The sequence below is a fragment of the Erinaceus europaeus genome, chromosome 5, assembly GCF_950295315.1.
Source record: "Erinaceus europaeus chromosome 5, mEriEur2.1, whole genome shotgun sequence".
In the NCBI taxonomy this organism is placed as follows: Eukaryota; Metazoa; Chordata; class Mammalia; order Eulipotyphla; family Erinaceidae; genus Erinaceus; species Erinaceus europaeus.
In genome coordinates, this window is record NC_080166.1 from 36,768,545 (window position 1) to 36,781,075 (window position 12,531).

The following is a 12,531-nucleotide window of genomic DNA, read 5'->3' on the forward strand; positions in this document are numbered from 1 at the left end:
GGACAGAGAGAAAGGGAGAGGGGAGGGGAAAAGCAGAAGGGGGAGACAATGATAGACCCCCTGACGATCTGCTTCACCCCCTGTACAGCGACTCCCCTGCAAGAGGGGTTCTGCGGGCCAGACATCGGACCCTTCCGCCTGTCCCCTCGTTTCGCGCCACCACTGCTTTACCCTCTGACATACCGCCCAACCTCCCTGGATTTCCTTTTGACAGCAATATGTCCTGTCTATTTTTTGAATCCTCATTATCCTGAGGCTCAGTCCTGGAAATAGTGTCATGAGACAACACAGGGGGACCTCTGGAATCAGAGAGCGCCTGGAACAGCAGCAGGGGCTCTGGAGCCAGGGCAGGAGCCCCTAGCCATCCACCCTCCTCGGAGTCCACGTGCCAGCATCTTGGTCCTGCTCCCTCCCAAAAAGATTTTTTCCCTTGTTTCATAGAGAAAGAGGCATCGCACAGGAGAGTCAGGTAGCGCTAATAAAAAAATAAAAAAGCCTTTTTTTTTTTTTTTTTTTACCCTTCCTGAAGGACTAGCTTCTGGGAAGCACAGGTTTTGAACCTGCAAACTCTGCTGTCTGCCTGTCTCTGAGTCCACAGGAGGAACCACTGCCCCAGCCAGACCTTGTGCTCAGAGTGGGGTGTTTTCGCCAGTCCTAGGCCTACACAGTGCACTTGGGATTGGGCGGCCTGAGATCACCCAAATGTTACATTGTAGATTGTTTGTTTGCAGTTCCGGCTCCCCAGGACATTGGACAGACCCAAGTCCCTCCAGGCCAGCCAGAGAAAAAGACTCCTCACATCCTTGGTGCAAATGGAGTGGAGGGGGAGGGGAGAGAGGTGCATGTGTGGGTTGCTCATGCCCAGGTGGGTGTGGGGGGCCGTGGCAGGCCTTGGAAGGTGGTTGAGGGGCAGAAGGAGACTGTTTGGGGGGCAGGCTGCAGGCAGGGGAGCCTCTGAATAGGTGCAGGGCTGTGTGTGTGGGTGTGGTGGCAGGGGCTTAGGGCAGGTCCCCCTGCTGGATGGTGAGATGGCAGCTGGGCTGGCCCAGGGTCCCCAGAGCTGGAGGGCAGCAGCAGGCTGGCAGGAAAGGAGTGCAGGGAGGCACACAGTAGATGACAGTTGGGGAGCTGGGGGGCAGGGGGCAAGGTCAAATGGAGGCATACCTGAGGAAGGGGAGGGGGCTGGACTGGAGAGTCGGTGGAGCTGGAGGCAGGCAGGCCCCAAGAATCAGGCACTGACAGGACCAGATACCTGCACCCACCCACTGGATAGCAGCTGCAGCAGCCAGAGCAGCAGCCCTGGCTTGCCAAGGCCAAGGGCCCTGAGTGAGTCCCTCTGAGGAGGAGGAAGAGGAGGAGGAGGAGGAGGAAGAGGTGGACGACGGCCACTGTCAGCAGGCAACGGGGTCGACAGGGGCCTCCCTCCCGTATGGAGGCCTGTGTCCAGGTGGCTGCCCGCCAAATTCAGGGCAGCTCGGGGCAGCTCAGGGCTCCCAGGGCCCTGGGGGATGTCTCTGGTTGGGGGCTGTCAGTCAGTCAGTCAGTCAGTCAGTCAGTCAGTCAGTCAGTCAGTCAGTCTGTCTGTCAGCGCACTTGCTTGGACAGGGGCCTGGCGGCCCTTGGCCCCCAACCCTGGGCTGTCAGATGCCGGCCCCGCCCCCGGACACGCCCCCACCGTGCCCCTGGCCCCAGAGCCCTGCCCACCTGTGCCGGCTTTGGCCTGGGGTTGTGGCTCTGGTGGCTGGCCACCACCCCTCTTGTCAAGTTCAGGGTGGGGGTCATGGCCTCCCTAGGGGTCAGCTGGATGGGCGGGGTCCCCGTGGCCTAGCAACCTCTCGAGCCCTCTGTGATGCCCCCCCCCAGGATTCTGTGCGCAGGCGCACTGGCACTGGGCAGCCCAACTGCCCTGCCACTAGGTCAGGTGGCAGCGCCCACACCCCAGGGCCCTGGCACAGAGGGACAGAAGGACGGGAGGACAGCTCTTAGCGACGACGGACCTCGGGGCTGGCAGCCAAGAGCAGAAAGGAGGAGTTGCGCCTGGGAGCCAAGGAGCCCGGGCCACAGCTGCCAGCATGCCTGCCTGCCTTGCTTGATGCCTGTATGCAGCCTCTGTCCAGGTGGGTTTCTCAGTTCCTCTCCTCTCCTCTCTTCTCCTCTCCTCTTTGCTCCTCTCCTCTTGTCTCTCCTCTCTTCCGGGTGCCCTGATCACCATCTCGAGCACTTCTGAAATTTTGCCTGTGACAACTGCCCACACCTCTCCTCTGCGCCCCTGACGTCACCCAGCACACAGGCTCACCTTCTCAGCCAACCCACACCCACACCCACACCCACACCCACACCCACACCCCCCACCACATTCCCAGGATCAGCCCCTCTGCCCTATTCAGCCAAACTGGCCACTTGGCAACATATCCGTGCAGGCTTGACTGTCTTAATCATTCAAGGTGATATCTCCTTTTGTACTTAGCTTGGTTGATTGGTGGATGGATAGTTGGTTGGATGGATGGATGGATGGATGGATGGATGGATGGATGGATGGATGGATGGATGGACGGGTTGATGGACTGGTTTTGTAGAGGCAGAAAGCCATCTATGGGTACTTGAGACTGCTGGCATCAGAGTGCTAGTCTGCTGTCAAATGTAAAATGTCAACTCGTCAACAAATAAATTAAATAATTAAATAAACTGGGTTACAAAAAAACAACAACACGATGTCTTTGCCCTTTCTGGATATGCTATGCTGTTTGGATCTTAATAAGGAAAGCATTGTCCTGAGCAGCCCCTTGAAATTTTGGGATATTTCATTTTCCCTCCTTTTCTTTTTTATTTTGCTTTCTATTATCTTGATTTATTTATTGGAATGAGACAGTCACGAATTGAGACGGAAGGGAGGGATAGAGATTTTGAGAACCGGAGAGACACCTGCAGCACTTCTGCACCTCTTGTAAAGATTTCCCCCCTGCAGGTGGGCCCCAGGGTCTTGAACTCAGATCGTCCTACAGTGTAACATGAGTGCCTAACCAGGTGAGGCACCACCTGCTAGCGTTAATGTGACATTTTTTTAGCAATGAAAAGAAATTCTCTTGGCTAGGTAAGAAATAAATAATAAGTAAATAAATAAATAAATAAACAAAAGTGGATTTGCATTTACACAGTGGAAACACACACACACACACACACACACACACACGGACATATTCATGTATATTACCTGTATTATGTATTTATGTATTTATTTATTTATTGCCACAAGGGGTTATTGCCACAGCTCCGTGGCAGCACCACGAATCCACTGCTCCCACGGACCATTTTCTCCCCTTTTGCTGCCCTTGTTGCGTGATTATTGTGGTTATTAAATTTATTATTATTATTGTTGTTGTTGCTGTTGTTTTTGTGATGGTTGCTGTCCTTGCAGAAGACAGAGATAAATCGAGAGAGGAGGGGAAAGAGAGATGGGGGACAGAAAGATAGGCCCCCTGCAGATCTGCTTCACTAAATAAATAAAGTTCATTTTCATTTTACTCAGTAGAAACACAGTGACCCCTATACATGTATATTACCTGAATTATTTATTTATGTATTTTTTATTTCCTTATTTATTGATTTATACATTTATTGCCTCCAGGGTTATTGTCAGGGCTAGAGGCCAGCACCACGAATCCACTGTTCCTGCTGACCACTTTTTCCCCTTTTTCTGCCCTTGTTGCCTGTTCTTTGTTGTGGTTATTATTATTATTGTTGTTGCTGTTACTGTCCTTGCATAGGACAGAGAGAAAGGGAGTGAGGAGTGGAAAGACAGAGGGGGGAGAGAAAGGTAGACCCCTAGAGGTCTGCTTCACTAGATAAATAAAAGTGCATGTACATTTACAAAGTGGAAACACAGACACATGTATACATGTATATTACCTGTATATTTTCTCTATGAGTATATATATATATATATATATATATATATATATATATATATATTGCTTCCAGGGTTATTGCCAGTGCTCGGTGCCTGTACCAGAATCTACTGCTCCTGTAGATCATTTATTCTCCTTTTGCTGCCCTTGTTGCTTGATCATTGTTGTGGTTCTTGTTGTTGTTGTTGTTACTGTCCGTGCACAGGACAGAGAGAAAGGGAGAGGGGAGGGGAAAAGCAGAAGGGGGAGACAATGATAGACCCCCTGACGATCTGCTTCACCCCCTGTACAGCGACTCCCCTGCAAGAGGGGTTCTGCGGGCCAGACCCCGGACCCTTCCGCCTGTCCCCTCGTTTCGCGCCACCACTGCTTTACCCTCTGACATACCGCCCAACCTCCCTGGATTTCCTTTTGACAGCAATATGTCCTGTCTATTTTTTGAATCCTCATTATCCTGAGGCTCAGTCCTGGAAATAGTGTCATGAGACAACACAGGGGGACCTCTGGAATCAGAGAGCGCCTGGAACAGCAGCAGGGGCTCTGGAGCCAGGGCAGGAGCCCCTAGCCATCCACCCTCCTCGGAGTCCACGTGCCAGCATCTTGGTCCTGCTCCCTCCCAAAAAGATTTTTTCCCTTGTTTCATAGAGAAAGAGGCATCGCACAGGAGAGTCAGGTAGCGCTAATAAAAAAATAAAAAAGCCTTTTTTTTTTTTTTTTTTTACCCTTCCTGAAGGACTAGCTTCTGGGAAGCACAGGTTTTGAACCTGCAAACTCTGCTGTCTGCCTGTCTCTGAGTCCACAGGAGGAACCACTGCCCCAGCCAGACCTTGTGCTCAGAGTGGGGTGTTTTCGCCAGTCCTAGGCCTACACAGTGCACTTGGGATTGGGCGGCCTGAGATCACCCAAATGTTACATTGTAGATTGTTTGTTTGCAGTTCCGGCTCCCCAGGACATTGGACAGACCCAAGTCCCTCCAGGCCAGCCAGAGAAAAAGACTCCTCACATCCTTGGTGCAAATGGAGTGGAGGGGGAGGGGAGAGAGGTGCATGTGTGGGTTGCTCATGCCCAGGTGGGTGTGGGGGGCCGTGGCAGGCCTTGGAAGGTGGTTGAGGGGCAGAAGGAGACTGTTTGGGGGGCAGGCTGCAGGCAGGGGAGCCTCTGAATAGGTGCAGGGCTGTGTGTGTGGGTGTGGTGGCAGGGGGTTAGGGCAGGTCCCCCTGCTGGATGGTGAGATGGCAGCTGGGCTGGCCCAGGGTCCCCAGAGCTGGAGGGCAGCAGCAGGCTGGCAGGAAAGGAGTGCAGGGAGGCACACAGTAGATGACAGTTGGGGAGCTGGGGGGCAGGGGGCAAGGTCAAATGGAGGCATACCTGAGGAAGGGGAGGGGGCTGGACTGGAGAGTCGGTGGAGCTGGAGGCAGGCAGGCCCCAAGAATCAGGCACTGACAGGACCAGATACCTGCACCCACCCACTGGATAGCAGCTGCAGCAGCCAGAGCAGCAGCCCTGGCTTGCCAAGGCCAAGGGCCCTGAGTGAGTCCCTCTGAGGAGGAGGAAGAGGAGGAGGAGGAGGAGGAAGAGGTGGACGACGGCCACTGTCAGCAGGCAACGGGGTCGACAGGGGCCTCCCTCCCGTATGGAGGCCTGTGTCCAGGTGGCTGCCCGCCAAATTCAGGGCAGCTCGGGGCAGCTCAGGGCTCCCAGGGCCCTGGGGGATGTCTCTGGTTGGGGGCTGTCAGTCAGTCAGTCAGTCAGTCAGTCAGTCAGTCAGTCAGTCAGTCAGTCTGTCTGTCAGCGCACTTGCTTGGACAGGGGCCTGGCGGCCCTTGGCCCCCAACCCTGGGCTGTCAGATGCCGGCCCCGCCCCCGGACACGCCCCCACCGTGCCCCTGGCCCCAGAGCCCTGCCCACCTGTGCCGGCTTTGGCCTGGGGTTGTGGCTCTGGTGGCTGGCCACCACCCCTCTTGTCAAGTTCAGGGTGGGGGTCATGGCCTCCCTAGGGGTCAGCTGGATGGGCGGGGTCCCCGTGGCCTAGCAACCTCTCGAGCCCTCTGTGATGCCCCCCCCCAGGATTCTGTGCGCAGGCGCACTGGCACTGGGCAGCCCAACTGCCCTGCCACTAGGTCAGGTGGCAGCGCCCACACCCCAGGGCCCTGGCACAGAGGGACAGAAGGACGGGAGGACAGCTCTTAGCGACGACGGACCTCGGGGCTGGCAGCCAAGAGCAGAAAGGAGGAGTTGCGCCTGGGAGCCAAGGAGCCCGGGCCACAGCTGCCAGCATGCCTGCCTGCCTTGCTTGATGCCTGTATGCAGCCTCTGTCCAGGTGGGTTTCTCAGTTCCTCTCCTCTCCTCTCTTCTCCTCTCCTCTTTGCTCCTCTCCTCTTGTCTCTCCTCTCTTCCGGGTGCCCTGATCACCATCTCGAGCACTTCTGAAATTTTGCCTGTGACAACTGCCCACACCTCTCCTCTGCGCCCCTGACGTCACCCAGCACACAGGCTCACCTTCTCAGCCAACCCACACCCACACCCACACCCACACCCACACCCACACCCCCCACCACATTCCCAGGATCAGCCCCTCTGCCCTATTCAGCCAAACTGGCCACTTGGCAACATATCCGTGCAGGCTTGACTGTCTTAATCATTCAAGGTGATATCTCCTTTTGTACTTAGCTTGGTTGATTGGTGGATGGATAGTTGGTTGGATGGATGGATGGATGGATGGATGGATGGATGGATGGATGGACGGGTTGATGGACTGGTTTTGTAGAGGCAGAAAGCCATCTATGGGTACTTGAGACTGCTGGCATCAGAGTGCTAGTCTGCTGTCAAATGTAAAATGTCAACTCGTCAACAAATAAATTAAATAATTAAATAAACTGGGTTACAAAAAAACAACAACACGATGTCTTTGCCCTTTCTGGATATGCTATGCTGTTTGGATCTTAATAAGGAAAGCATTGTCCTGAGCAGCCCCTTGAAATTTTGGGATATTTCATTTTCCCTCCTTTTCTTTTTTATTTTGCTTTCTATTATCTTGATTTATTTATTGGAATGAGACAGTCACGAATTGAGACGGAAGGGAGGGATAGAGATTTTGAGAACCGGAGAGACACCTGCAGCACTTCTGCACCTCTTGTAAAGATTTCCCCCCTGCAGGTGGGCCCCAGGGTCTTGAACTCAGATCGTCCTACAGTGTAACATGAGTGCCTAACCAGGTGAGGCACCACCTGCTAGCGTTAATGTGACATTTTTTTAGCAATGAAAAGAAATTCTCTTGGCTAGGTAAGAAATAAATAATAAGTAAATAAATAAATAAATAAACAAAAGTGGATTTGCATTTACACAGTGGAAACACACACACACACACACACACACACACACGGACATATTCATGTATATTACCTGTATTATGTATTTATGTATTTATTTATTTATTGCCACAAGGGGTTATTGCCACAGCTCCGTGGCAGCACCACGAATCCACTGCTCCCACGGACCATTTTCTCCCCTTTTGCTGCCCTTGTTGCGTGATTATTGTGGTTATTAAATTTATTATTATTATTGTTGTTGTTGCTGTTGTTTTTGTGATGGTTGCTGTCCTTGCAGAAGACAGAGATAAATCGAGAGAGGAGGGGAAAGAGAGATGGGGGACAGAAAGATAGGCCCCCTGCAGATCTGCTTCACTAAATAAATAAAGTTCATTTTCATTTTACTCAGTAGAAACACAGTGACCCCTATACATGTATATTACCTGAATTATTTATTTATGTATTTTTTATTTCCTTATTTATTGATTTATACATTTATTGCCTCCAGGGTTATTGTCAGGGCTAGAGGCCAGCACCACGAATCCACTGTTCCTGCTGACCACTTTTTCCCCTTTTTCTGCCCTTGTTGCCTGTTCTTTGTTGTGGTTATTATTATTATTGTTGTTGCTGTTACTGTCCTTGCATAGGACAGAGAGAAAGGGAGTGAGGAGTGGAAAGACAGAGGGGGGAGAGAAAGGTAGACCCCTAGAGGTCTGCTTCACTAGATAAATAAAAGTGCATGTACATTTACAAAGTGGAAACACAGACACATGTATACATGTATATTACCTGTATATTTTCTCTATGAGTATATATATATATATATATATATATATATATATATATATATATATTGCTTCCAGGGTTATTGCCAGTGCTCGGTGCCTGTACCAGAATCTACTGCTCCTGTAGATCATTTATTCTCCTTTTGCTGCCCTTGTTGCTTGATCATTGTTGTGGTTCTTGTTGTTGTTGTTGTTACTGTCCGTGCACAGGACAGAGAGAAAGGGAGAGGGGAGGGGAAAAGCAGAAGGGGGAGACAATGATAGACCCCCTGACGATCTGCTTCACCCCCTGTACAGCGACTCCCCTGCAAGAGGGGTTCTGCGGGCCAGACCCCGGACCCTTCCGCCTGTCCCCTCGTTTCGCGCCACCACTGCTTTACCCTCTGACATACCGCCCAACCTCCCTGGATTTCCTTTTGACAGCAATATGTCCTGTCTATTTTTTGAATCCTCATTATCCTGAGGCTCAGTCCTGGAAATAGTGTCATGAGACAACACAGGGGGACCTCTGGAATCAGAGAGCGCCTGGAACAGCAGCAGGGGCTCTGGAGCCAGGGCAGGAGCCCCTAGCCATCCACCCTCCTCGGAGTCCACGTGCCAGCATCTTGGTCCTGCTCCCTCCCAAAAAGATTTTTTCCCTTGTTTCATAGAGAAAGAGGCATCGCACAGGAGAGTCAGGTAGCGCTAATAAAAAAATAAAAAAGCCTTTTTTTTTTTTTTTTTTTACCCTTCCTGAAGGACTAGCTTCTGGGAAGCACAGGTTTTGAACCTGCAAACTCTGCTGTCTGCCTGTCTCTGAGTCCACAGGAGGAGCCACTGCCCCAGCCAGACCTTGTGCTCAGAGTGGGGTGTTTTTGCCAGTCCTAGGCCTGCACAGTGCACTTGGGATTGAGCTGCCTGATTCCCAAATGTTACATTGTAGATTGTTTGTTTGCAGTTCCGGCTCCCCAGGACATTGGACAGACCCAAGTCCCTCCAGGCCAGCCAGAGAAAAAGACTCCTCACATCCTTGGTGCAAATGGAGTGGAGGGGGAGGGGAGAGAGGTGCATGTGTGGGTTGCTCATGCCCAGGTGGGTGTGGGGGGCCGTGGCAGGCCTTGGAAGGTGGTTGAGGGGCAGAAGGAGACTGTTTGGGGGGCAGGCTGCAGGCAGGGGAGCCTCTGAATAGGTGCAGGGCTGTGTGTGTGGGTGTGGTGGCAGGGGGTTAGGGCAGGTCCCCCTGCTGGATGGTGAGATGGCAGCTGGGCTGGCCCAGGGTCCCCAGAGCTGGAGGGCAGCAGCAGGCTGGCAGGAAAGGAGTGCAGGGAGGCACACAGTAGATGACAGTTGGGGAGCTGGGGGGCAGGGGGCAAGGTCAAATGGAGGCATACCTGAGGAAGGGGAGGGGGCTGGACTGGAGAGTCGGTGGAGCTGGAGGCAGGCAGGCCCCAAGAATCAGGCACTGACAGGACCAGATACCTGCACCCACCCACTGGATAGCAGCTGCAGCAGCCAGAGCAGCAGCCCTGGCTTGCCAAGGCCAAGGGCCCTGAGTGAGTCCCTCTGAGGAGGAGGAAGAGGAGGAGGAGGAGGAGGAAGAGGTGGACGACGGCCACTGTCAGCAGGCAACGGGGTCGACAGGGGCCTCCCTCCCGTATGGAGGCCTGTGTCCAGGTGGCTGCCCGCCAAATTCAGGGCAGCTCGGGGCAGCTCAGGGCTCCCAGGGCCCTGGGGGATGTCTCTGGTTGGGGGCTGTCAGTCAGTCAGTCAGTCAGTCAGTCAGTCAGTCAGTCAGTCAGTCAGTCTGTCTGTCAGCGCACTTGCTTGGACAGGGGCCTGGCGGCCCTTGGCCCCCAACCCTGGGCTGTCAGATGCCGGCCCCGCCCCCGGACACGCCCCCACCGTGCCCCTGGCCCCAGAGCCCTGCCCACCTGTGCCGGCTTTGGCCTGGGGTTGTGGCTCTGGTGGCTGGCCACCACCCCTCTTGTCAAGTTCAGGGTGGGGGTCATGGCCTCCCTAGGGGTCAGCTGGATGGGCGGGGTCCCCGTGGCCTAGCAACCTCTCGAGCCCTCTGTGATGCCCCCCCCCAGGATTCTGTGCGCAGGCGCACTGGCACTGGGCAGCCCAACTGCCCTGCCACTAGGTCAGGTGGCAGCGCCCACACCCCAGGGCCCTGGCACAGAGGGACAGAAGGACGGGAGGACAGCTCTTAGCGACGACGGACCTCGGGGCTGGCAGCCAAGAGCAGAAAGGAGGAGTTGCGCCTGGGAGCCAAGGAGCCCGGGCCACAGCTGCCAGCATGCCTGCCTGCCTTGCTTGATGCCTGTATGGAGCCTCTGTCCAGGTGGGTTTCTCAGTTCCTCTCCTCTCCTCTCTTCTCCTCTCCTCTTTGCTCCTCTCCTCTTGTCTCTCCTCTCTTCCGGGTGCCCTGATCACCATCTCGAGCACTTCTGAAATTTTGCCTGTGACAACTGCCCACACCTCTCCTCTGCGCCCCTGACGTCACCCAGCACACAGGCTCACCTTCTCAGCCAACCCACACCCACACCCACACCCACACCCACACCCACACCCCCCACCACATTCCCAGGATCAGCCCCTCTGCCCTATTCAGCCAAACTGGCCACTTGGCAACATATCCGTGCAGGCTTGACTGTCTTAATCATTCAAGGTGATATCTCCTTTTGTACTTAGCTTGGTTGATTGGTGGATGGATAGTTGGTTGGATGGATGGATGGATGGATGGATGGATGGATGGATGGATGGATGGACGGGTTGATGGACTGGTTTTGTAGAGGCAGAAAGCCATCTATGGGTACTTGAGACTGCTGGCATCAGAGTGCTAGTCTGCTGTCAAATGTAAAATGTCAACTCGTCAACAAATAAATTAAATAATTAAATAAACTGGGTTACAAAAAAACAACAACACGATGTCTTTGCCCTTTCTGGATATGCTATGCTGTTTGGATCTTAATAAGGAAAGCATTGTCCTGAGCAGCCCCTTGAAATTTTGGGATATTTCATTTTCCCTCCTTTTCTTTTTTATTTTGCTTTCTATTATCTTGATTTATTTATTGGAATGAGACAGTCACGAATTGAGACGGAAGGGAGGGATAGAGATTTTGAGAACCGGAGAGACACCTGCAGCACTTCTGCACCTCTTGTAAAGATTTCCCCCCTGCAGGTGGGGCCCAGGGTCTTGAACTCAGATCGTCCTACAGTGTAACATGAGTGCCTAACCAGGTGAGGCACCACCTGCTACCGTTAATGTGACATTTTTTTAGCAATGAAAAGAAATTCTCTTGGCTAGGTAAGAAATAAATAATAAGTAAATAAATAAATAAATAAACAAAAGTGGATTTGCATTTACACAGTGGAAACACACACACACACACACACACACACGGACATATTCATGTATATTACCTGTATTATGTATTTATGTATTTATTTATTTATTGCCACAAGGGGTTATTGCCACAGCTCCGTGGCAGCACCACGAATCCACTGCTCCCACGGACCATTTTCTCCCCTTTTGCTGCCCTTGTTGCGTGATTATTGTGGTTATTAAATTTATTATTATTATTGTTGTTGTTGCTGTTGTTTTTGTGATGGTTGCTGTCCTTGCAGAAGACAGAGATAAATCGAGAGAGGAGGGGAAAGAGAGATGGGGGACAGAAAGATAGGCCCCCTGCAGATCTGCTTCACTAAATAAATAAAGTTCATTTTCATTTTACTCAGTAGAAACACAGTGACCCCTATACATGTATATTACCTGAATTATTTATTTATGTATTTTTTATTTCCTTATTTATTGATTTATACATTTATTGCCTCCAGGGTTATTGTCAGGGCTAGAGGCCAGCACCACGAATCCACTGTTCCTGCTGACCACTTTTTCCCCTTTTTCTGCCCTTGTTGCCTGTTCTTTGTTGTGGTTATTATTATTATTGTTGTTGCTGTTACTGTCCTTGCATAGGACAGAGAGAAAGGGAGTGAGGAGTGGAAAGACAGAGGGGGGAGAGAAAGGTAGACCCCTAGAGGTCTGCTTCACTAGATAAATAAAAGTGCATGTACATTTACAAAGTGGAAACACAGACACATGTATACATGTATATTACCTGTATATTTTCTCTATGAGTATATATATATATATATATATATATATATATATATATATATATATTGCTTCCAGGGTTATTGCCAGTGCTCGGTGCCTGTACCAGAATCTACTGCTCCTGTAGATCATTTATTCTCCTTTTGCTGCCCTTGTTGCTTGATCATTGTTGTGGTTCTTGTTGTTGTTGTTGTTACTGTCCGTGCACAGGACAGAGAGAAAGGGAGAGGGGAGGGGAAAAGCAGAAGGGGGAGACAATGATAGACCCCCTGACGATCTGCTTCACCCCCTGTACAGCGACTCCCCTGCAAGAGGGGTTCTGCGGGCCAGACCCCGGACCCTTCCGCCTGTCCCCTCGTTTCGCGCCACCACTGCTTTACCCTCTGACATACCGCCCAACCTCCCTGGATTTCCTTTTGACAGCAATATGTCCTGT